Here is a 23,422-nt window from a genome sequence, read left to right as displayed (position 1 = left end):
GTTTGATCCTGGGTTGGACTGTGGATCATATTATTTTTTGCTATAAAGACACTATTGAGACAATTGGCAAAAGATGAATGAGGTTTGGAAATTAGAAAACAATATTGTGCCAATGTTAATTTCCTTATTTTGATTCTTGTACTGTCTTACTCTTAGGAAACACACCATCTGCAACTTAATCTCCAATTATTCAAAAGATTAATATGCATATATAAAAAAAAGCAAATGTGGTAAAATATTGTCAGTTGAAGGGTCTATGAGACTTTTATGCACTATTCCTGTGACTTTTCTGTAAGTCTGAAATTATTTCAAAAATAAGAAATTACCCAAAAATATGTACATCAGCTCAAAACTAACATTCAGGCCTGTCCCTCTGAAACTGAGAGAGGTTAAAATACCTCAGAACCATGAGGTTTGGTTCTTCCTCTGCCACTATTTAGCAGTGTGACCCTAAGCAAATTATTTAGCTTTCTGAGCTTCGCTTTTCTTATCTGTATCAACCAGGTGTCAACTAGAAATACCTGGACTCTTGAAATCTAAAAAAGACCCAGTTGAACCACATTATGTGCTCTGTAGAAGTACTAAGCCCTTCCCAATATTCCTATAAACTCTGAGGGTAAGTGTTAGGTCCTCGTTTCATTCTGGGTCCAGATTTCTGTTTCCAACAAAACTTACCAGTTAAGAAATTATGTCTCCATCCCATGCATGAGATTCTGTCCCTCGCCATGATGACTCAGTTGTGAAACTCAGCCTCTTCCTTCATTTCCTCACATGCTCAAAGCCCTAACCACTCATCCAAGGCATTTGTGACTGTAATGTATTTTACTGGAGAGGGTAGGGGTGTAGAGAGAGGATTTCTCTTGTGAAACATGAAGAACATTAAATAAAGCACCAGACATGCTTTGAAAAGTCCTTTAGTCATCCCACCTTTGGGGCATGTGCAGTGGCGCCTGTGCCCATGTCTTGCCCAGCCTCACATGTCTTGCTGGCTCGTCTCCCCTCCCTTTCTCTGCCGCTTGGTTTATTTAGCATCCCCCACTTCTCATGGACGAAGGCAACTTCTTCCCAGGCAGGGCAGAAATTATTTTTTGTTCTCTAGGCATCCACAACTTCAGGGACCCACCACCCATCACAGCTTTCTCCCAAGTAAAGACAGTTCTTCCCACAAGAGGAACTCAGGCACCAGCTTAAATGATAACATCCTCACCCTTACAACCTCCGTTAAGGGAGATACATGCTAGATACTCTTAAAGGTCATTTCCAGGTGAAAATGCTGAGGTGCTAAGAAATAGACATGCTTTTATTTTACAAAATGAATTACTTTTATTGTATATGTCAACTATAAAAATATATACAAACCTCATTGTAAGAAATAATATAGAGAGGTGGACAGAAGAAAATTAAATCATCCTAAATCTCACCACCTGTTGTTAACATTTGGGTGAGCATTAGGTGAACATCCTCCCAAAGGAGAACCCGTACATGCTGTTTTGTTTTTCCAAAAATAATATATTGTAAAGGTCTTTCTGTGTCAAGGACTAGAAATGCAGCATTCCAGCATTCACACTTGAATTCATATTCTTTCCTGTAGACTCCTGTCTTCCTTCTTAATGTTTTCTATGCATTCTGTAACCTCACACCAGTAAGATGGAGGTTAATATTTCAATATTTAATTTCAATATTAATTTAATATTTAATTTAATTGCTCACAGATATACAAATTTGGAAAAGAAACCAATAAATGTCAAGAACAAATTCCTTTTCTTCCAACCTTGTAATCTATATGGGATTTAATACAGCGCCAATAAAGACTCATTAACAAAAAACTAGCTTTCTTTGGACTCATCAATAGGAAAAATCAATTGCTAGAAAGGACGTCATGTTTGGTAAAGTAGAGGGTCAATAAAGATGAGACAAACCCTCAATGGGATGTATCGACACAATAGCGAAAACAATGGGCTCGATCATGTAAACCATCATAGAGACGGCACAGGACCAGGCGATGTTTTGTTCTGCTATATACAAGGTCACCATGAGTCGGCGCTGCCTTAACGGCAGCTAACAAAAAAAACAAATCATACTTAATATTGACTTGTCCAAGTGCAGCTTTTCTCTGGGTTATTCCAGATTTTAAAGGAACAATTTGATTGTGAAGATACTAGCAAGTAATTTCACAGAGTAGGCATTTTCATCTTTTCTTCTTCATCATTTACAGATGACCCTAAACCCAGTACTGATTACTTTCTCTTGTGCTGCTCCAGAGAATTTGAGCCCAACTACAGACAAAAGTAACATGTCTGTAATTAATTGGAATTTTCCTTCTGAAATACAAGAGGGCATTTCTACTCCCAGTTCAGTCTCATGAGTTTCTGAGTTCAAATCCTCTTAAAATATGTGTCCTGCTAAATGCTTCATAGAGTCCTAGATTGATCAGAGCTTGACAGTATATCAGGCTTCACTCTTTATATCGCAGATTGAGTTTTGTTCAGCCAGCAGAGAGCTTTCAATCTGTAGGGGCATGTGTTCTCCAGTTTACCACAGGTATCACCACTCCCAGTTGTCTTATACCTGGTTTACATACTTACGTTGCCTGCTTGACCCCCAAAACACTAAACTTCCAAAGCACTATTGTCCAAAGAACAACATACTCAGAGAGGTTTAGTCATGCACACTGAATCACACAGCTACTTAGTGACTCTTTCCAGAATCTAGACCCTTCTGATCTTTTGGTATTCATTCAACAGCTGTTCATGAAGAGCATACTCTGCGCCAGACACTCATGTGTAAAACAGACATCATCCTTATGGAGCTTGCAGTCCAGCTGTTCCCATGTCTATATCCTGAGAGAAGGTTCTTTTCAGCACGGAAGAATGTTTTTGAAAGATGAAGATTTAGGCAACATGTCAATAGTTCACTTTTCTTTTTTAAGTTTAAGATTCTTCTAATCTCTATTACTTCATTCAAATCCAGTCTTGGGTATGAAGAAAAAATCATTTCTTTACTGTTAAGTGTGCATGATGCACTTCGTTAATGGGTTGGTATGGTTCCTCTGGGATTGATAGGATCTATAGTTGGCTGGTTGACAATGAGAACAAGCCAAGACAGATGATTACAGCGATGAGAGTAATTACTCACTACTAGCCTTTGGTAGTAAATCACAAACTTAAAAATGCAAAGTAAAGACCTAATCTAAAAAGTATGGACCAAGAGAGTTTCAGGGTTCCAGGTTTAAGGGGTGGGCTAGTAAATGCAGGGTATCCTCCAATGCCTAAGGGAGTGGTGCCTACTCTTTGTACTATGCAAACTTGGATCCAGCCCATCCAAAGAAGGAGATGTGATCCAAATTGGACCTGACGAGGGTGATTTTTTTCCCTCCTCTTTCTGACTGTCAATCAGACTAACCTCACCCTTGCCCTGGGTGGGTGATATAGAGTAATAATTTTTATTTCATAATGGGAAGAGATATTTGATCTGTGTATTAGGTTAAACCCATTCATTTTTTGTTGTTGTTAATTGAGAAATAAAATCACGCTGAAAGATGTTCTCCCTCCTTCCTTTGCTCTGAAATTGACATTCGGACCTGTTTGTTAAGCTTCAGAATTCTTGGTGAGATCCCTTGCCTTTCACGCAATCTAGGAAAATCAATATTGGTCTCTGGTCAGATGGCAGCAACATGCAGAACCCACCCCCTTTTTGACCTGGAAAGAGACATGTGGTTTGTAGGAAAGAAACTTTAGGGGGAGTGAAAAACAAGAGAAAGAGAATGAGCTTCAGACTCAGCCAGACCTTGGTTCTTATTAGCTTTTCTGAATCTCTGCCTCCTCATATGTAAAATAGAGATTGTAACACCCACCTTGCAAGATTCTTATGATCAATAAATGAGATACTGTTTGTGAAGAGGTTGGCATATCTCAGGCAATGTTAATTTACAGAATGGGCATTTTCTTTGAACTATTTTCTTCTGGAAACTGGCTTGTGGATCTTGCACTGAGGGTGGCTTTCCTCATGCATTGATTACCCCATTGGAGAGATCTAAAAATGTTGGCATTCATGTCCTGCCTTCTAGGGAAATACGGCAATTGGAATGTTCTAAAGTATTAGCCAACACCTTTATACTGGTGTGTGAGGCATCTTTGGGGTGAACGTCCTGGTTCATTATGACTCACTGTGGCAGGTTGGTTTCATTAATGGCCCCAATGATTGGCCTCCCTACATTTGTCCTGGAACTTTGTAGCTGTACCCTACTCTGACTTTGGGCTAACCTCTGACTTGATTTGGACAAAGGAATACGGCAGAAATGTTGATGTGCCAATTCCAAGCACACTCGAAAGGCCTTACACATTTTCATTTAGTTTCTTGCACTATTGGGTTTACTTTTGTAAACCTACCTCATCTGTAGAACAAGCCTAGGTTAGCCTGTTGGAGGATGAGAGACCATGTGGAGAACTGAGGCACCCAACTAACAGCCAACTAGGCAAATTGTAGATGACCACAAATGCATGAGGTCAAGACCCAAGCAACCACTCAACTGAGCCTAAATTGCTGACTCAAAAAATTATTTACTGAGCTAAACAAATGGTTGCTGTTATAAGCCACTAACATTTTATTGCCTCATAAAACAGTATTATCATGGCAATACATAGCTGATGCTTGAGTGACTGTGGGGTTCTTTTCAGTGCTGGATAACCTTAGTGAGGAACACTGAGGTCTCTCAGCCATCAGACCAGCAGCCTCAGTCCATGAGTTTGCCTATATCTCCGAAGTTAAGCCACTGATCACATCCTCTAAGCTTCTCTATGAACTACCAGAAAATCTGACAACAGAGGTGGATGATATTGGTCCTATGGAGGAAAAAGACACATGAATAATCTTGGGCATGGAAAGGAGGTGGTCTTTATCTGTATCTCTCCAGACCTACTTTTTGTTTATCTCTGTCTTCAAGGCAAGGCGAGAACTGAAAATATTCTGCAATGCAATGAATCAGTTTCATATAGCCTTTCTAGCCATGGTCTTATAATTCTTCCAAAATGATTGGCTGGGCCACAATCTTGCAAGAGATTGGTCAGTTCATGGTCCTGCTGGGAGGGCCATGACTTGAAACTGACAAGGATTTTGTTTATATAGGAGACCTGGTGGCACAGCAGTTAAGCGCTCAACTGCTAAGCGAAAGGTCAGTTGTTTGAACCCCCCAGCCGCTCTGCAGAAGAAAGATGTGGAAGTTTGCTTCCGTAAAGGTTACAGCCTTAGAAACTCTACGGGTGTTCTGCTTTGTCCTATATAGCAAATGGGTTTTTGGTTTTGGCTTGCTTATATAAGAGCCAATTCCACAGAGGTTTGGAGGGACCTCACTACCATCAAGAAGAATCTAAAGCAGAGCACATCCTTTGGACCCAGAGTCCCTGAGCTGAGACCCTCCTAGACCCAGAAGAGAGAACTGTAACACTGATGATGATGCAAGATGGTGAGAAACAGTGGCGAGCATAGCAGAGCTGAGCTGCAGAGAAATGGTGGTAGCAGTACAAGTGATGAGTGGCAGTGGGCTTGTGACCCACAGAGAAAGTAAGAGCTGGGCACCTCCATGCAGGAGGTCGCTAATGGAGCAGGGTGCCTCTGAGCAAGAGGTTTGCATGGAGCTAAAGGAGCTGTAACACTTGCCTGTGCAGGGCAGAGGCCTGAGAGTGCCCAGTGCAGGGTTTGCATGCCTTCCGCATTCCCGCTCCCCCATGAGTAATGTGGCAAAAGCCACGTGGACCCTTGGGCAATGCAGGCCCAGGTAGCATGGCACCAAGAGGGAGAACCAGCATCTCACCTGAACCACAGTGTACCTGCCTAGCAACATAAGAACGGACATGGGCAATTTGGGGAGGGGTAAGAATTTCTCCTTTGAGAATCTGTTATTGTCTACTGTTTGCTTTCTATAAATAATAATAATGGCTTTCATTTTGCCAACACTATGTAAGTGTCTCACGTGTTCAGCTCAATCACAGATGAATGTAGCGCCCATAGAATGGTTGATGCCAGTAGGTGTATGTGTCTCATTCCCAGCAGTCTTATGGCTGCCTGGTAGTTTGAGGCACAGCCTGTCTGATGTGCAATGCAGATAGACAGACAGGCCCTTCCAGATTCAAAGAGCTGAGAAGTGTGATCCTAGATCTAAGCTTTAAGAGAAGGAACTTTCAGTTAGGGGAAGAAGTGAGTCAGTACACGTGAGCATTTAGAAGCTGGAAAGAAGAGATTATTCAGGCTAACTGAGGCATAGTTGTAATAAAGGCAGAACTATGCCTTCTGTATCCCCATCCTACCACTCTTAGTTCTTCTCTCTTATCTTTCTGCCCCCTCCCTCCCCCTCAGAGGCCTCCATTCTTAATATGAATTAGCTGGCCATAGCTTAGGGTGTTAGCCCTCCCAGAGACAATTTCTCTTTTATGAGACTCAGTCATCAATATGCAAATAAGTGAAATTTAAAGTAGGGCTAAGTGGGATCATCTTGAGGCAAAAAGAGGACTTCTACTACTATCTCAATCACATCAATCCTACCTTTCCCATAAGAAGTCCTGAGCCTATTCCTTCTTTTCTCTTCCTCTCCACTTCCCACTTTTCCCTGCCTAGTTTACAACCAAGATCTTTCTTTCTATCCTTCTTTGTTCCTGCAATGTTACACGTTCCTGCCAATTGCACAAAGTAATTTTCCTGTTTATCCTTTCTCTCATGGGCTTATACATATCTTTAGGCAGGCCTGGGACCCCCAGTTGCCTTTCTGTCCCATCCTTATTGCAGACTGCAGTCCCCTGCCCATAAGAGTTTGCCTGCAATCCAGGGAAATTGGTAATGCTCCCTGAGAAATGTCAATAACATGCAGAGTCTGTCCATGTGAGTAAAATGCAGGCCCCAAAATGAAGCTGACAAGCCCCTATCAGCTGGAACTGCTTTCAATCCTCAATGTATTGTTGTATTTTCCAGTTTTTATTCCTTAAACCTCTTGATAGCAGGTTCCTCTTAAAAATAAAATTACAGGAATCTTTATATGCAGAATTATGTCTAATGGGCTTCCAAACTAGACTCCTAACTAAAACTAATTGAGGGTCATGCAAACCACCACAGTGAACAAATGCAAAAAAAAGCAACCAGAGGAAAAGCAATGGGTCTGAACTGGGGTTGGAGGGGAGGTCAGCTTTTGGGGAATTCTGGCCCTTTTGAGAATCTATTATAAGCAATGGATTCTCCTGAAAACAAATAAAGGCACAGTTGCACAAAATTTTATTTGTGGTAGAGGCTGGGTTCATGGACCCTCTGTATTATACATGGATTGCCTAAAGGGAAAGAACTCTATTCTAAAGGAAAGCAGGCAGTGGGCTCCAAGAGAATCGAATGTGCCTTTTTATCTGTTTTCAGTTGATTACCAGTTCCTGGGGTTCCCTGTTGTTAGGGAAGGGGAATATGTAGGTTCAGAGAGGTGCTTTAGGTTGGAACCATAGTTATCAGTGGAAAAATGGAAACAAGAGGGAAGGTAGAGAAACAATGAGAAGCGTTGCTGAGATTCATAAAATTCCTGTGGCACAGTGAGAATTTCTAAAAACTCTGCAAGACCGAGTTAGCAGCATTATTGTACTGTCACCCAGTCTGAACCTTCAAGCTGACAATATGCTGTGAATTCTCCTTCCACTTTTCTTCTCCTTCCTCCTGGAAACATGCAGATTTTTGCCTGATTAAAAAAGGTCATTTTATTAAAAAAAAAAAGGGTGTGTGTGTGTGTGTGTGTGTTTAAATAAAGAAAACATTTGCAAGTGTACTAAGTGTCTGAGGTATGACAGCCTTCTTACTAGGACACTCGAGTGTGTATTTGGAGATCTAAGACAGTTTCAATAAGTCTTTCTTATTTATAAGATTAGCATTCTACTTAGGAAGCTGACAAATGCATCAGCACCACAGGATTAAAGTCTGCGTGGGAGGCAAGCACCTTATACCACTGCAGGTTACAAAGCATCTGTCTTTTCCCTCCTCCTGTGGGGCTCCTGCTTTGACAAGGATCTCCTCCAACAGCTGTTTCTCCAGTGCTCAGAGGACGGTGGCTCTGAGGTCTGTCTACACTCCAAAAACAAGGGGCAAAAAGGGCCTAGAAAAATAACCAATGCCTATCAGTTAGTCTTTTGTTAGGTCTATCGGTCAATTTATATGTTAATTACCCGACAGTAAGGTGTTAATGGAGTCTCTGGGTGGCACAAACAGTTAACTCTCTTGGCTGCTAATCAAAAAACTGGAGGCTGGGGTCCACCCAGAAGTGTCTCAGAAGAAAGGTCTGTTGATCTACTTCCCAAAAATCACCCATTGAAAACCACAGGGAGCAAAGTTCTACTCGGACACACATGGGTGTCCCATAAGTTGGAGTCAATTCAACAGCGACTAGTTCTTGTAAAGGTGTTCAAACTTCCCACTCATGTTCTTCCATAGTCAAGACATGTCTCTAATCAAAGCATCCTGGGTCATGAGTTCCTAGGTCACAGCAGTGCGGATTTCACTCACTGACCTGGCTGCCCTTGAGTTGCACTCACATGGACCTTTGTCAGGAAACCAGCACACAATCACATGGATTCATATCCATGGTTACAAGTGGGGATGAAAAACGGAACTGGACTGCAACGGAAACAGTATGGTGGGAATGGTGCTGAATTTACAGTCAGGAGACCAGGGCTTCCTGCCGAGAGCTCCCTCTCAGCTGGGCAACCCCTGCCACTCCCTGAAACACAATGTCCTTGTCTATAAACTGAGGCAGCTAGACTAAGCAAGAAGGTGCAAACTCAGTTGCCTTCAGGTAACACAACCCATGTGAAGTGGCATCAGTTTGAGAAAACAGGAAGTGGTGGAGCCTCTGGCTTGAAACTAGCAAACATATGGCCCTTCTAAGAACATTACAATTTAATTTTTAAAATAATTTCACATTTTTAAACTTTCAGCTTTGAAATAACTTCAGGCCTAAAAAATGTTGCAAAAATAGCACACAGAGTCCCCATATACCCTTTCCTCAGCTTCCACAAAGTTAACGCCTTACATAACCAAAGTACAATTACCAAGACCAGTAAAATAACACTGATGCAATTCTATGAACCGATTTACAAACGTTCCTCACATTTTTTTCCAATGTCCCACTAATGGCCTTTTTTCTGATCCAAGATTCAATCCAAGATATACTCTCTGTTTAGTTCTCATATCTTGTTGCTATTGTTAGGTGCCATTAAGTCAGTTCTGACTCAAAGCAACCCCATGCAGAACAGAATGAAACATTGCCCAGTCCATATCTTCTTAGTCTCCTCCAATTTGAAAAAGTGCCATAATCCTTCTTCATGCTTCATGAACTTGACACTTTTGAAGAATGCAACCAATTATGAGTTTTCTTCCTTACTAAATATAGTTTTGCATTTGGGGCAAGAACACCGTATACATGATGTTGTGTCCTTCTCAGTGCATTTTATCATCATACACATGATTTAACTATATATTTTTTCATCATAAGTGAGCTTAACTTAGATCACTTTGTTAAGATGGAGTCTGCTGGATTTCTCTACTATAAACATACTATTTCTCCTTTGTTTCTCACTATATTTCACCCACAAATTTCAGCATCGATTGGTGATGCTTTCCAACCACAATTATTACTGTGGTGTTTTGATAAATGATGATATCCAACCTCTACATTTGTTAATTGGAATTCTACTGTAAGAGAGAATTTCTGTTTGCCCCATTCACATTTAATTTCTAAAAATATCAGTAAAACAAAGGCAGAATACTACCATAATATGTTCCTCCAATGCACTCTGGCACTTAACAGCCCCAAATTTCCTTTTAAGTGTTAAAAATTTTCAGATGTACAAGTACCCTCCACAACAGGAAAACAAAACACCAAGTTCTCACCAGCTGACAGTGATCAGAAGCACAAGTCTAAGGAAAAGAAAATAACAGGAAAATTACATTTTTCTTTTCTCCCCCTTCCTTTTTTTTAAATCAAAGTTTAACATTACCCTGAGTAAACCAGTAGAAAAGTAGAGAAAGCTTTCAAGAACCTCTAAGCATGGAAAAAACACATGAAATATGTGTTAAAATTTCTTTGCTTTTTAAAAAAAATTTATTTTGTTGTTGTCATTGTTGCTGAGAATATACACAGCTGAACATACATACACCAAATTAACAATTTCTATATGTACAATTCAGTGACAATGATTACATTCTTTGAGTTCTGCAACCACTCTCACTCTCTTTTTTTTTTTTTTTTTTTTGAGTTGTTCGTCCCACATTAACATAAATTCACTGCCCTGCAAGTTGCCTATACAAACTTTCAAGTTGCTGGTGTCAATTTGATTCCATACAGATAAACTTTAAGACAGCACAATGCAGACCAACAAAATTCACAAATCTTTGGACAAGCTGACAGAAGAAAAACAGGAGACGAAGCAAATAACCCAGTTAAGAAATGAGATGGGGGACATTAAACAGACCCAACTGAAATGAAAAGGATCATAACAGAATAACATGAAAAACTGTATCCAACAAATTTGAGACCCTAAAGGAAATGGACAAATTTCTAGAAACACACTACCTACCCAAACTAACACAAGCTGAGATAGAAAATCTGAACAGACCCATAACAAGAGAAGACATTGAAGAGGTAAAAAAAAAAAAAAAAAAAAAACCCAACAGAAAAAAAGCCCTGACCCAGATGGCTTCACTGGAGGATTCTACCAAACATTCAGAGAAGAGCTCACACCAGTGCTACTCAAAAATTTTCAGAGCATAGAAAAGGAAGGACTCTTCCTACTCCTGAGTTCATTCTGTGAAGCCAGCATAACCTTGATACCAAAAAAAAAAAAAAAAAGGCAGGCAAAAATACCACAAAAAGAAAATTACAGACTGGCATCTCCCATGAATATAGATGCAAAAATTCTCAACAAAATTCTGGCCAATAGAATTCAGTATCATATCAAAACAGTAATACACTATGAACAAGTGGGAGTTATACCAGGTATGCAAGGATGTTTCGACATTAGAAAATCAATCAACGTAATCCTCTGTATAAATAGAACAACAAAAAATCACATGATCATCTCAATCGACACAGAAAAGGCATTTAATAAAGTCCAACACCCATTCCTGATAAAAACTGTTAATAAAACAGGAATAGAAGGGAAATTCCTCAACATAATAAAGAGCATCTGTACAAAACCAACAGCCAACATCACTCTCAATGGACAGAGGGTGAAGGCACTCCCCCTGAGAATGGAAACAAGACAAGGATGCCCTTTATCACCACTTCTATTTAACATTGTGCTGGAAGTCCTAGCTAGAGCAGTAAGTCAAGGAAAGAATATAAAGGGCATCCATATTGGAAAGAAAGAAGTAAAACTGTCCTTATACCAGATGATATGGCCCTATACATAGAGAAACCCGAAGATTCCACAAGACAACTTCTGGAACTAATAGAAAGATTCAGCAGAGTATCATGATACACGATCAACATACAAAAATCAGCTGGATTCCTATACATCAACAAAGAGAACTTCAAAAAGGAAATCAGGAAACCAATACCATTTTTAATAGCCCCTAACCTTTTTTTTTTTTTTTTAACAAGAGGTTAGAAAAAGATAAAATACTTAGGAATAAGTCTGACCAGGAGCATAAAAGACCTATATACAAAGAAAACTACAAAACACTACCTCAAAAAACCAAAACAGGCCTACATAAATGGAAAAATACACCATGCTCATGGACAGGAAGACTCAAAATTGTGAAAATGTCAGTTCTACTCAAAGCAATCTACAGATACAAAGCAATTCTGATCCACATATGAACAGCATTCTTTAATGAGATGGAAAAACTAATCACCAACTTTATATGGAAAGGAAAGAGGCCCCAGATAAGGAAAGCATTATAGAAGAAAAAGAACAAAGTAGGAAGCATCACACTACCTGACTCCGAACCTACTATGCTGCCATGGTAATCAAAACAGCCTGGCACCGGTACAATGACAGACATAGAGCAACAGAACAGAATCGAGAACCCAGATGTAAATCCATCCACCTATGGTAAACTTATCTTTGACAAAGGGCCAAAGTCCATTAAATGGGGAAAAGAAAGTTTTTAACAAATAGTGCTGGGAATACTGGATGTTCATCTGTAAAAAAATGAAACAGGACCCATACCTCACACCATATACAAAAACTAACTCAAAATGGATCAAAGACTTAAATGTAAAGCCTAAAATGATAAAGATCATGGAAGAAAAAATAGGGACAACAGTACGGGCCCTAATACATGCCATAAATAAAATACAAACCATAACTTAGGATGCACAAACATCAGAAGAGAAACTGGATAAGTCGGAGCTCCTAAAAATTAAACTCTTACACCCATCAAAAAAGAGAACCTATAGGCTGGGAACAAAATTTTGGCCATGACATATCCAACAAGGATCTAATCTTTAAAATCTATAGGATACTTCAACACCTCAACGACAAAAAGTCAAATAACCTAATTAAAAAAAAAGGCAAAAGATATGAATAGACACTTCACCAAACAAGACGTTCAGGTGGCTAGTAGACACTTGAGGAAATGCTGGCTATCATTAGCCCTTAGAAAAATGCAAATGAAAGCTACAATGAGATGCCATCTCACCCCAATATTAAAAGCACTCATCAAAAAAGAGAAAAGAGAATAATGAATGTTAGCATCATGGATTGAATTGTGTCGCACAAAAATGTCTGTCAACTTGGCTAGGCCATGATTCCCAGTACTGTGTGACTATGTGACTGTCCACCATTTTGTCATCTGATGAGATTTTTTTTTTTATTGAGCTTTAAGTGAAAGTTTACAAATTAAGTCAGCCTCTCACACAAAAACTTATATACACCTTGCTACATACTCCCAGTTACTCTCCCCCAATGAGACAGCCCACTCCCTCCCTCCATTCTCTCTTTTCATGTCCATTCCGCCAGCTTCTAACCCCCTCTACCCTCTCATCTCCCTTCCAGACAGGAGATGCCAACATAGTCTCAAGCGTCCACCTGATCCAAGAAGCTCACTCCTCACCAGCATCACACTCCATCCCATTGTCCAATCCAATCCCTGTCCAAAGAGCTGGCTTTGGGAATGGTTCCTGTCCTGGGCCAACAGAAGGTCTGGGGGCTATGACCACCAGGGTCCTTCTAGGCCCAGTCAGACCATTAAGTCTGGTCTTTTTACAAGAATTTGGGGTCTGCATCCCACTGCTCTCCTGTTCCCTCAGGGGTTCTCTGTTGTGTTCCCTGTCAGGGCAGTCATCAGTTGTAGACGGCCACCATCTAGTTCTTCTGGTCTCAGGCTGATGTAGTCTCTGTTTTATGTGGCCCTTTCTGTCTCTTGGGCTCCTAATTACCTTGTGTCCTTAGTGTTCTTCATTCTCCTTTGGTCCAGGTGGGTTAAGACCAATTGATATATCTTAGACAGCTGCTTGCTAGCGTTTAAGACCCCAGAAGTCACTCTTCAAAGTAGGATGCACGATGTTTTCTTAGTAGATTTTATGATTTTATTATGCCAATTGACTTAGATGTCCCCTGAAACCATGGTCCCCAACTCCCCCCCCCCCCCCGCCGCTATGCTGTCCTTCGAGGCATTCAGTTTATTCAGGAAACTTGTTTGTTTTTGGTTTAGTCCAGTTGTGCTGACGTCACCTATATTGTGTGTTGTCTTTCCCTTCGCCTAAAGTAGTTCTTACCTACTATCTAATTAGTGAATACCCCTCTCCCACCCTCCTTCCCTCCACCCTCTCGTAACCATCAAAGAATGTTTTCTTCTCTGTTTAAACTATTTCCAAGTTCTTATAATAGTGGTCTTATACAATATTTGTCCTTTTGCAACTAATTTCACTCAGCATAATGCCTTCCAGATTCCTCCATGTTAGGAAATATTTCACAGATTCATCACTGTTCTTTATCGATGTGTAGTATTCTATTGTGTGAATATACCATAATTTATTTATTCATTCATCCGTTGATGGGCACCTTGGTTGCTTCCAACTTTTTGCTATTGTAAACAGAGCTGCAATGAACATGGATGTGCATATATCTGTTCGTGTAAAGGCTCTTATTTTTCTTGGATATATTCCAAGGAGTGGGATTTCTACCCAAAAAACCTAAAAGCCAAAAAAAGGTAGTTCTATTTCTAGCTTATTAAGGAAGGGCCAATCGATTTCCAAAGTGGTTGTACCATTTTATATTTCCACCAGCAGTGCGTAAGTGTTCCAGTCTCTCCATAACCTCTCCAATATTTAGCATTTTGTGTTTTTTGAATTAATGCCAGCATCGTTGGAGTGAGATGGAATCTCACTGTAGTTTTGATTTGTGTTTCTCTAATGGCTAATGATTGTGAGCATTTCCTCATGTATCTGTTAGCTACCTGAATGTCTTCTTCAGTGAAGTTCCTATTCATATCTTTTGACCATTTTTTAATTGGGTTATTTGTCTTTTTGTAGTTGAGTTATTGCAGTATCATGTAGATTTCAGAGATCAGGTGCTGATCAAAAATGTCCTAGCTGAAAACTTTATCCCAGTCTGTAGGTAGTCTTTTTACTCTTTTGGTTAAGTCTTTGGATGAGCATAGGTGTTTGATTTTTAGGAGCTCCGAGTTATCTAGTTTTTCTTCTGTATTGTTACTAATGTTTTGTATACTGTTTATGCCCTGTATTAGGGTTCCTAATGTTGTCCCTATTTTTTCTTCGATGACCTTTATCATTTTAGATTTTATATTTAGGCCTTTGATCCATTTTGAGTTCGTTTTGGTGCATGGTGTGAGGTATGGATCTTGTTTCATTTTTTGCAGATGGATATCCAGTTATGCCAGCACCATTTGTTAAAAAGACTGTCTTTTCCCCATTTAACTGCTTTGGGGTCTTTGTCAAATATCAACTGCTCCTATGTGGATGGATTTATGTCTGGATTCTCAGTTCTGTTCCATTGGTCTATGTATCTGTTGTTGTACCAGTACCAAGCTGTTTTGAGTACTGTGGCGGTATAACAGTTTCTAAAATCAGATAGAGTGAGGCATCCTACTTTGTTCTTCTTTTTCAGTAATGCTTTACTTATCAGGGGCCTCTTTCCTTTCCATATGAAGTTGGTGGTTTGTTTCTCCATCTTGTTAAAAAATGTCGTTGGAATTTGAATCAGAATTGCATTAAATCTGTAGATCACTTTTGGTAGAATAGATATTTTTATAATGTTAAGTCTTCCTATTCATGAGCAGGATATATTTTTCCACTCATGTAGGTTTCTTTTGGTTTCTTGCAGAAGTGTTTTGTAGTTTTCTTTGTGTAAGTCTTTTACATCCCTGGTAAGATTTATTCCTAAGTAGTTTATCTTCTTGGGGGCTACTGTAAATGGTATTGATTTGGTGATTTCCTCTTTGATGTTCTTTTTGTTGGTGGAGAGGAATCCAACTCATTTTTGTATGTTTATCTTGTATCCTGACATTCTGCTGAACTCTTCTATTAGTTTCAATAGTTTTCTGGAGGATTCCTATGTATAAGATCATGTCATCTACAAACAGGGATATTTTTACTTCTTCCTTGCCAATCTGGATGCCCTTTATTTCTTTACAGACTAATTGCTCTGGCTAGGACCCCCACCACAGTGCTGAATAAGAGTGGTGATAAAGGGCATCCTTGTCTGGTTCCCTATCTCAAGGGGAATGCTTTCAGGCTCTCTCCACTTAGGGTGATGTTGGCTATTTGGCTTTGTATAAAAAAATAAATAAATGCCCTTTATTATGGTGAGGGGTTTTTCTTCTATTCCTATTTTGCTGAGAGTTTTTATCATGAATGGGTGTTCAACTTTGTCAAATGTCTTTACTGCATCAATTGATAAAATCATGTGATTCTTGTCTTTTGTTTTATTTATATGATGGATTACATTAATTGTTTTTCTAATGTTGGACCATCCCTACATACCTGGGTTGAATCCCACTTGGTCATGGTGAATTATTTTTTTGATATGTTGTTGAATTCTATTGGCTAGAATTTTGTTGAGGGTTTTTGCATCTAAGTTCGTGAGGTATATAGGTCTGTAATTTCCTTTTTTTGTGGTGTCTTTACCTAGCTTTGGTATCAGGGATATGCTGGCTTCACAGAATGAGTTTGGTAGTATTCCATCTTTTTCTATTCTCTGAAATACCTTTAGTAGTAGTGGTGTTAACTTTTTTCTGAAAGTTTGATGGAAGTCTGCGGTGAAGCCATCTGGGCCAGGGCTTTTTTTGTTGGGAGTTTTTTGATTACCTTTTCGATTTCTTCTTTTATTATGGGTCTATTTAGTTGTTCTCCCTCTGTGTTAGTTTAGGCAGGTAGTGTGTTTTTAGTAATTCATGATTTTCTTCTAGATCTTCAAATTTGTTAGAGTACAGTTTTGCATAGTAATCTGATATGATTCTTTTAATTTCAATTGGGTCTGTTGTAATAGCGTCCATCTCATTTCTTATTGAGGTTATTTGCCTCCTCTCCTGCTTTTCTTTTGTCGGTTTGGCCAATGGTTTATCAGTTTTGTTGATTTTTTTCAAAGGAACAGCTTCTGGTCTTGTTAACTCTTTCAGTTGGTTTTCTGTTTTCTACCTCGTTTAGTTCTGCTCTAATTTTTATTATTTGTTTTCTTCTGGTGCCTGAAGGTTTCTTTTGTTGTTCCCTTTCTATATGTTCAAGTTGTAGGGATAATTCTTTGATTTTGGCCCTTTCTTCTTTTTGGATGTGTACATTTATTGATATAAACTGACCTCTGAGCACTGCTTTTACTGTGTCCCAAAGGTTCTGATAGGAAGTGTTTTCATTCTCATTCGATTCTGTGAATTTCTTTATTCCATCCATAATGTCTTCTATAATCCAGTCTTTTTTGAGCTGGGTATTGTTCAGTTTCCAAGTATTTGATTTCTTTCCTCTGCTTTTTCTGTTATTGATTTCTACTTTTATGGCCTTGTGGTCAAAGAAGATGCTTTCAAATATTTCAGTGTTTTGGATTCTGCTAAGGCTTGCTTTATGACCTAATATGTGGTTTACTACTCTAGAAAATGTTCCATGTGCACTAGAAAAGAAAGTATACTTGGCTACTGTTGGGTGGAGTGTTCTGTACATGTCTATGAGGTCATCTTGGTTGATAGTGGCATTTAGATCTTCTGTGTTTTTATTGAGCCTCTTTCTGGATGTTCTGTCCTTCACCGAAAGTGGTGTGTTGAACTCTCCTACTGTGATTGCAAGCTGTCTATCTCACTTTTCAGTGCTGATAAGAGTTTGTTTTATGTATCTTGTAGCCCCATCATTGAGTGCATAAATATTTAATATGGTTATATCTTCGTGGTATGTTGTCCCTTTAATCATTATATAGTGTCCTTCCTTATCCTTTTTGATAGATTTAACTTTAAAGTCTATTTTGTAAGAAATTAATATTGCCACTTCTGCTGTTTTTTTGATTTTTGTTTGCTTGATTTATTTTTTCCATCCTTTGAGTTTTAGTTTGTTTGCATTTCTAAGTCTAAGGTGTGTCTCTTGTAGGTAGCGTATAGATGGATCATGTTGTTTAATCCATTCTGCCTCTCTCTGTCTGTTTATTGGTGCATTTAGTCTATTTACATTCAGAGTAATTATGGATAGGCATGAATTTAGTGCTGTCATTTTGATGTCTTTTTTTGTGTGGCGTTGACAGTTTCTTTTTCCCACTTAATTTTATGTGCTGAATAGATTATCTTCATATATTGTCCTTTCCTCATATCCGTTGTCAATTTTGTTTCTGCTGAGACTCTATTCTTTTCTTGTATTTTATTTTGATGTGTGGGATAGTTTGTCTCCTTTGTGGCTACCTTATTATTTACCACTATTTTTCTAAATTTGAACCTTATTTTATTTCTTTGTATTGCATTATCTTCCTCTCTATGTGGAAGATCTATGACTACATTTCTTAGTCCCTCTTTATTGTTTTAATGTGGTCTTCTTTTATATAATAACATCGCTGTTTCCCTGTTTTTGAGCATTTTTTTATCTTGATTTATTTTTGTGATTTCCCTGTCTGGGTTGACTTCTGATTGCTCTGTCCAGTGTTCTAGTCTTGGGTTAATACCTGATATTATTGATTTTGTAACCAAAGAGCTCCCTTTAATATTTCCTGTAGTTTTGGTTTGGTTTTTACGAATTCCCTAAACTTCTGTTTATCTGGAAATGTCCTAATTTCACCTTCATATTTGAGAGACAGTTTTGCTAGATATATGATTCTTGGCAGGCATTTTTTTTCCTTCAACTTTTTATATAAGTCATCCCATTGCCTTCTTGCCTGCAGGCTTTCTGCCAAGTAGTCTGAGCTTATTCTTATTGACTTTCCTTTGTAGGAGACTTCGTTTATCCCTAGCTGCTCTTAAAATTCTCTCTTTGGTTTTGGCAAGTTTGATTATGTATTGGTGACTTTCTTTTAACATCTACCTCATGTGGAGTTTGATGAGCATCTTGGATAGGTATCTTCTCATCTTTCACAATAACAGGGAAGTTTTCTGCCAAGAAATCTTCAACAATTCTCTCTGTATTTTCTCTTATCCCTCCCTGTTCTGGTACTCCAATCACTCGTAGGTTATTTCTCTTGATAGAGTCCCACATGATTCTTAAGGTTTCTTCATTTTTTTTAATTCTTTTGTCTGATTTTTCTTCAAACATGTTGGTGCCAAGTGCTTTACCTTCATGTTCACAAATTCTGCCTTCTGGTTGCTCAAATCTGCTCCTCTAACTTTCTATTTAGTTGTCTACTTCTGTAATTTTATTGTTAATCTTCTGAATTTCTGATTACTGTCTGTCCATGGATTTTTCCAGCTTATTAAATTTTTTATTATGTTCCTGAATAGTCTTTTTAATTTCTTCAACTGCTTTATCTGTGTGTTCCTTGGCTTGTTCTGCATATTGCCTGATTTCCTTCCTGATGTCTTGAAGAGTTCTGTATATTCCTCTTTTGTATTCTGCCTCTCATAATTCCCGAAGGGCACTTTCATCTAGAAGATCCCTTGATTCTTCCTTTTGAGAGCTTGTTGTGGCAATTGTGCTCTGTTTCTTTATGTGACTTGATATTAACTGTTGTCTCTGAGCCAACCATAAGTTATTGTATTAGTTCATTTTCTGTTTGCTTACTGTGTTGTAGATTCTTGCTTTGTTTTGTTTTAATATGCCCACATGGGTTGCTTCAGTGAGCTAGCTTGATTATTCTCACCTTTGGAGCTCTGACATCCTGTACCCAGATGGCTAGAGCTGTTATTAGGTATATCAGTCTAGGAGTCCATCCATTTTTCTTGTGTGAATTCACCTCAGGTGTCCAGATAGCTGATCATCAAGTGTGTGGTACAGGCTCTGTCGTACAGTCTTTAGAGGGGCAGGGGTGATTGGTGTAGGTACCAGTATCTGGTTGTAGCAGAGTGTCACATTCTGAACAAGGCAGAAGGCTGAGAATCATCCCCCAAATGTATGTGAGGAAAGCATGCCCCTGTTCCCTAAAGCGTATATGTGGGTGGGTTCTGCAGATGGACCATGGGCACACAATGCTTTGGTTTTAAGGACTGGGAGGTACCAGTTATCCTTGGATCCCTGTCACGGGTGGCTGGGTGACCTGAATGGAGGCACCAGTCCTTAGGCCCCTGATGTGGGTAGGTGAGGACCCTGTGTAATAGGCAAGGCAATGTCAAACATCAAACACCCACCTCTCCACCACACAGCTGAGACAGTTTGTAGTCTGCCAACAAGGGTGTATTCTCCTGAAATAGGCCCACACAGGTCCATGCAGAGGGGAAAGGCATTCAAAGTCCACAGACCATTTATGCCTGGACAGGAGCTGCTTCTGTCCTGAGCTCCCCCAGTTAGTGGAGCTGGCAAATTATCTTTTACCCCAATTGCAAATTTAGTCCTTCTCCAAAGCTGGGAGGATGGCTTTAGGTGCTCAACAGGGCCTATCTCAGACCCAGGGAAATCAGCCACTGAAGCCTGCTTGGGAGTCGGGGGGATGGGTGGCATGGTAAAATATACGCAAGTACTTGGCTTTTGCCAAGAGTGCCATTCTTCTCTGGTCTTGAGGGTGTGAGTAGACTGTGTGGTTGACCGTTTCTCCCTGAGAAAACTGCGGCCAAACACTAGTACCAGCCCTTCACAGCTGCTCCCAGGAACAGTGCCTGAGGGCTCCCAGTGAATCATGTTCAGTAGCTCCTCTCCGGTTCTGAACTGTCTGCTCCTCCCCCTTCCCTTCAGTTCATTTTCTAACCTTGCCTTTGATGTTCAGGGCTCCTAGTTTGTCATAAATATACTCATTTCACTTGTTTTTTCAGGTCTTTGTTGTAAGAGGGCTCGCCAGAAGTGTCTGTCTATTCCGCCATCTTGGCCTCGGCTGTCTCTGATGTGATTTTTCTATGTGTTGTAAATCCTATCTCTATGGTATTGATAAGATGGGATTAGTGGCAGTCATGTCAGTGAGGCAGGACTCCATCTACAAGATTGGATTATGTCTTGAGCCAATCTCTTTTGAGATATAAAAGACAGAAGCGAGAAGAGAGACATGGGGACCTTATACCACCAAGAAAGAAGAGCCAGGATAATAGTACATCTTTTGGACCCAGGGTCCTGGTGCTGAGAAAGTTCCTCAACCAGGAAGATTGATGACGAAGACCTTCCTCCAGTGCCAATAGAGTGAGAAAGTCTTCCCCTGAAGCTGACACCCTGAATTAAGACTTGTAGCCTACTAGAGTGTGACAGAATAAATATCTCTTTGTTAAAGCCATCCACTTGTGGTATTTCTATTACAGCAGCACTAGATGACTAAAAGAGACAGGTTGTAAGAAGACTGGAACTCTTATTCACTGATGGTGGGAATGTATAATGGTACAACAACTGTGGAAAACAATATGGCACTTCCTTGAAAAGCTAGAATTAAATGCCATAGGTCCAGCAGTCCCACTCCTCAGACTATATCCTGGAGAAATAAGGGCTGTCACACGAATAGACATTTGCACACCCGTGTTCATTGTAGCATTATTCTCAATAGCAAAAAGATAGAAACAACTTAAGTGCCCATCAACAGATGAATAGATAAATTATAGTACATACACACAATTGAATACTATGCAGCGATAGAGAGCAATGATAAATACGCAAAATATCTCACAACATGGATGAATCTGGAGGGCATCATACTAAGTGAAATAAGCCTATCACAAAAGGACAAATATTATATGAGATCACTATTACGAAAACCCAAGGTTTACACACAGAAAAAAAGCAATCTTTGATGGTACCTAGGAAGGGGAGGGGTGGGCCAGAAAATCACTAATTAGATAGTAGACAAGTAATAACTTTGGTGAAGGAAAAGACAACACACAATACAGGGGAAGTCAGTACAACTTGACCAATGCAAAGTCATGGAAGCTTCCTAGACACATCCAAACACTTTGAGGCACTGAGTTACTGAGGCTGACAGCTGGAGACCATGGTCATGAGGGACATCTAGGCCAATTAACATAACATAGTTCATAAAGAAAATGTTCTACATCCTACTTTGGTGAGTAGCATCGGGGTCTTAAAAGCTTGTGAGCAGCTATCTAAGATACCTCTATTGGTCCCAACACATTTGGAGCAAAGGATAACAAAGAAAACCAAAGACACAAGGAAAATATTAGTCCAAAAGACTAATGGGCCACATGAACCACCGCCTGTACCAGCCTGAGCCCAGAAGAACTAGATGGTACCTGGCTAACACCACCGACTGCTCTCTCACAGAGTAGGAGAAACATGAAGAACAAAATTCAAATTCACAATAAAAGACCAGAATTACTGGTGTGATGTGACTGCAGGAACCCCTGAGACTATGGCCCCTGGACACCCTGCTAACTCAGAACTGAGGCCACTGCCTAAGTCCACCTTTCAGCCAAAGATGAGACAGGCCTAAAAAACAAACAATAACACACGTGAGAAACATGCTTCTTAGTTCAGTCAAGTATATGAGACCAAATGGGCAACACCTGCCCAAAAGCAAAGATGAGAGGGCAGGAAGGGACAGGAAAACTGGATGAATGGACACTGAGAAAGAACCCAGGGGGAAAGGGAAAGGGAGAGAGTGCTGATGCAATGCGGGGATTGGAACGAATGTCACAAAACAATTTGTGTATGAAATTCTTAAAAATATATATATAATATATATATATATGGAACACTTCACTAACTTGTGTGTCATCCTTGTACAGGGGGCGTGCCAATCTTCTCTGTATTGCTCCAATTTTAGTATATGTGCTGCCGAAGCGAGCACTGGGTATAAAATTCTTGAATGAAAAACTAATTTGTGCTGCAAACCTTCACCTACAACACAATAAAATTTTTAAAAAGAAAAAGCACAATACTCGAGACAGAGTTTCTTTATTAATTAAGCTAATATTTCATGGTGTATTTTTGGTTTAGGGTTTAAAGATTATCTCCAGGCAATAGTTTCAGGATTCATCTATCCTCCATGGTTCAAGAAAATCTTGATTCAACAAGAATTTGAAATTACACTCTATGTTTTCCACCTTTTAATCAGAATTTTTCTATAGAATCTTTGATCAAAATGTTCAGTAATGGTAACCAGGTACCATCCAGTTCTTCTTGTCTCATGGCAAAAGAAGCAGTTGTTCATGGAGGCAATTAACCTCAAATTCCATTTCCTCCTTTTATTCCTGACTCTTCTTCCTCTGTTGCTCCATGAGAATAGAGTCCACTTGTTGTACCTTGGATGGTTGCTTGCAAACTTTTAAGAACCCGGGAACTACACAACAAATGGGGAAATAGAACAGAAGCACTAAATACATTATTAGGCCAATTAACTGGAATTTCCCATGAAACCATGACCCTAAACCTGTAAACCAAGAAAACAAATTCCATTAGGTGTTTGGTTGTATATAAGCAGCCTCAGGAGTTCGTCTTTTTGTTGTTGCTGTAAATATATCTATCACACAGCATTTGCCAGCTCAACTTCTTACAAGTGTACAAGCTACTGGCATAAATTACATTAATCAGCTATGCAACCCTTATTCTTAATGAGTACAATTTCTCAATTACTGCAAACTGAAACTCAATGCTCCATGAGCAATAATCCCTCATTTCTCCTCTCCTTCTGCCCCTGGTAACCACTAATAAACTTTGATCTCTATATATTTGTCTTTTCTTGTCTTTTTACATAAGTGACAACAGCAACAAAACAACTCATTGCCATTTAGTCAATTCCAACTCATAGCAACCCTATATGACAGAGAAGAACTGCCCCGTAGGGTTTCCAGGGAGTGCTTGGTAGATTTGAACTGCCAACCTTAACTACTTAACCACTATGCCACCAGGGCTCTATCCAATATTTGCCATTTTTTGTGATGGACTTCTTTCATTCAGCAT

At 39.5% G+C, this 23,422-nt stretch overlaps 1 protein-coding gene and 1 non-coding gene across 3 annotated transcripts in view; one reads left to right on the top strand and one right to left on the bottom strand.

Annotated features, from left to right (window-relative positions):
- PCSK2 (proprotein convertase subtilisin/kexin type 2) overlaps positions 1-23,422 on the top strand; it is a 328,111-nt gene that overhangs the window by 13,268 nt on the left and 291,421 nt on the right. The gene's annotated exons all lie outside the window — the stretch shown is intronic.
- On the bottom strand, positions 22,204-22,310 carry LOC111751166 (U6 spliceosomal RNA). The gene has a single exon (XR_002786253.1). It is a non-coding gene; the product is annotated as a U6 spliceosomal RNA (small nuclear RNA).

Source organism: Loxodonta africana, chromosome 24, assembly GCF_030014295.1.
Source record: "Loxodonta africana isolate mLoxAfr1 chromosome 24, mLoxAfr1.hap2, whole genome shotgun sequence".
In the NCBI taxonomy this organism is placed as follows: Eukaryota; Metazoa; Chordata; class Mammalia; order Proboscidea; family Elephantidae; genus Loxodonta; species Loxodonta africana.
This window is presented reverse-complemented; position numbering and strand designations above follow the sequence as displayed.